Raw genomic sequence first — 2,500 nt, 5'->3', positions numbered from 1 at the left:
GGAACCTGACGCCTCCGAGGAGGGGGCGCCCAGGGAAGGAGGGAGATCCGGGTTGACCTGCTGACCGGACGGGAAAGAGGCCACCGGGCGTCCCCCCCCCTTAAAACCTAGGGGTTGACCTGGTGGCCGGAAAGCGAACCGGCCAGCAGGTGAACCCGTTCGATTCCACGGGTTGACCTGGTGCCCGGGAAGCGAACCGGCCAGCAGGTGAACCCGTTCGATTCCACGGGTTGACCTGGTGCCCGGGAAGCGAACCGGCCAGCAGGTGAACCCGTTCGATTCCACGGGTTGACCTGGTGCCCGGGAAGCGAACCGGCCAGCAGGTGAACCCGTTCGATTCCACGGGTTGACCTGGTGCCCGGGAGGGGACTCTGAAAATTTTTCAGCCCTTTCGACTCGGGGTTGACCTGGTGGCCGAGAGGGGACTCGCACGGCAGGCAAGCCGCCCTGGGCTCACCCTCCCCGGCCGCAGCGAGGGACTGCCACCCGGCCGACTGGATCGGGCCCCTGGAAGTCTGGAAAAAAGAATGGAACCTGACGCCTCCGAGGAGGGGGCGCCCAGGGAAGGAGGGAGATCCGGGTTGACCTGGTGACCGGACGGGAAAGAGGCCACCGGGCGTCCCCCCCCCCCCCTTAAAACCTAGGGGTTGACCTGGTGGCCGGAAAGCGAACCGGCCAGCAGGTGAACCCTTTCGATTCCACGGGTTGACCTGGTGGCCGGGAAGCGAACCGGCCAGCAGGTGAACCCGTTCGATTCCACGGGTTGACCTGGTGCCCGGGAGGGGACTCTGAAAATTTTTCAGCCCTTTCGACTCGGGGTTGACCTGGTGGCCGAGAGGGGACTCGCACGGCAGGCAAGCCGCCCTGGGCTGACCCTCCCCGGCCGCAGCGAGGGACTGCCTCCCGGCCGACAGGATCGGGCCCCTGGAAGTCTGAGGGGGGGGAAATCGCCCCACGCCTCCGAGGAGGGCTGCCCGGGCGGGCCTGGCCCCGGAGCTCGAAAAAAAAAAAAAGGATCGGGCCCACTAGAGACATGGACCAGGCCGCCCTGGGCTCACCCTCCCCGGCCGCAGCGAGGGACTGCCTCCCGGCCGACTGGATCGGGCCCCTGGAAGTCTGGGGGGGGAAAAAATGGAACCTGACGCCTCCGAGGAGGGGGCGCCCAGGGAAGGAGGGAGATCCGGGTTGACCTGGTGACCGGACGGGAAAGAGGCCACCGGGCGTGCCCCCGTTAAAACCCCTAGGGGTTGACCTGGTGGCCGGAAAGCAAACCGGCCAGCAGGTGAACCCTTTCGATTCCACGGGTTGACCTGGTGCCCGGGAAGCGAACCGGCCAGCAGGTGAACCCGTCCGATTCCACCGGTTGACCTGGTGCCCGGGAGGGGACTCTGAAAATTTTTCAGCCCTTTCGACTCGGGGTTGACCTGGTGGCCGAGAGGGGCCTCGCACGGCAGGCAAGCCGCCCTGGGCTCACCCTCCGCGGCCGCAGCGAGGGACTGCCCCCCCACCCCCCGGCTGACAGGATCGGGCGCACTGGAAGTCCGGGACAATATTTTCCCCGACGCCGGGGAGGGCGGGCGGAGGGGCTCTGGCGGCTAGCCCGGGCCCCGGAGCTCGAAAAGGAAAAAAGGACCGGGCCCGCGAGAGACGGGGGCCCTGCCGCAGGGGGGGGCAGTCCGACCGGGGCTCACCGTGCGGCAGGCCCGGGCGTCGGCAGGGGAAAGCGGGCGAGGAGGCGCGGGGCCGGGTGCCTACGGCCATACCGGACCGAACGCCCCCGATCCCGTCCGATCTCGGAAGGTAAACCGTCCCGGGCCTGGCTAGTACTTGGATGGGTGACCGCCTGGGAATCCCAGGTGCCGTAGGCAGCTTTTCCCGGTCCGAGTCAGCTCTCTCTCCTTTTCTGGGGGGGGAAGGAGAGGGGGGGACGGGCCGGAAAGCCCCTCGTCGCTCCTGCCGAGTCGGAGGTCGCGGCCGCAGGTCACGGGTCTGGGCGCCTGGGGTCCGGCTCCCCACCCACCCGGCTTCCTCCGCGGAGGACCCCCCCGGGCCACCGAAGCCGCTGGGGGAGACCCCGGGCATGGGGCGGACTGGCCCGGACCCTCCCGGCCGCCGGCCCGCAGGTCCGCCCCGAATCCCCCCCCCGCGGCCACCCAGGCCAGGCCTGGCCAGGCGGGACGGACGGCGGGTGTCCAGCGCCCAGCGGCTTCCTCCAGCGGGGACCCACGGACCCCAAAGCCGCAGGGGGAGACCCCGGGCCCGGGCCCGACTCGCTCGGACCCCCTGCGCCCGACGCCGGCTCGCGGGACCGCCCCGAATCCCCCCGCGGCCACCCAGGCCAGGCCTGGCCAGGCGGGACGGACGGCGGGTGTCCAGCTCCCAGTGGCTTCCGCCAGCGGGGACCCACGGACCCCAAAGCCGCAGGGGGAGGCCCCGGGCCCGGGACGGACTCGCTCGGACCCCCCGCCTCCCCTGCGCCCGGCCCCCGGCCCGCGGGACC

At 70.9% G+C, this 2,500-nt stretch overlaps 1 non-coding gene across 1 annotated transcript; it reads left to right on the top strand.

The window, feature by feature from the left end:
* Positions 1-1,749: 1,749 nt before the first annotated feature.
* LOC135978522 (5S ribosomal RNA) lies at positions 1,750-1,868 on the top strand. Its single transcript, XR_010595928.1, has one exon. It is a non-coding gene; the product is annotated as a 5S ribosomal RNA (ribosomal RNA).
* The last annotated feature ends 632 nt before the right edge of the window (positions 1,869-2,500 follow it).

Source organism: Chrysemys picta, unplaced genomic scaffold (assembly GCF_011386835.1).
Source record: "Chrysemys picta bellii isolate R12L10 unplaced genomic scaffold, ASM1138683v2 scaf295, whole genome shotgun sequence".
NCBI classification, from domain to species: domain Eukaryota; kingdom Metazoa; phylum Chordata; order Testudines; family Emydidae; genus Chrysemys; species Chrysemys picta.
The sequence above is the reverse complement of the archived record's forward strand: the minus strand, read 5'-3'. Positions and strand labels throughout refer to the sequence as shown.